The following is a 347-nucleotide window of genomic DNA, read 5'->3' as shown; positions in this document are numbered from 1 at the left end:
AATAATGGATGGGTCCATTCACTTGACTATAAGCATTCAATTGGTTTATACAAAATGAAGAGTATTTTATAACATGTATGCCTAACATTTAGGGTTGTTTTGAGTTTCTTGATCAGTTACAGATTAACAGTATACTTTCTTTGATTGACCAAATCACCAACTGGAAATTATAACTGTTAATTGTAAAATATTTATTCTGTTTGAGTTCGGTCAGTATATGATACTTTGATATTTAGTAGAATAAATATCGGTACATTATGAAATGATCCTCGTAGTAGAATGAAATGTCCAGTAATAAATGTTAATCTATTTTTGTGATTTTGAAAAGAATGACCCCTCCCCCCCCC

The sequence above is a fragment of the Mizuhopecten yessoensis genome, unplaced genomic scaffold (genome assembly GCF_002113885.1).
Source record: "Mizuhopecten yessoensis strain PY_sf001 unplaced genomic scaffold, ASM211388v2 scaffold2329, whole genome shotgun sequence".
Classification (NCBI taxonomy): Eukaryota; Metazoa; Mollusca; class Bivalvia; order Pectinida; family Pectinidae; genus Mizuhopecten; species Mizuhopecten yessoensis.
The sequence above is the reverse complement of the archived record's forward strand: the minus strand, read 5'-3'. Positions refer to the sequence as shown.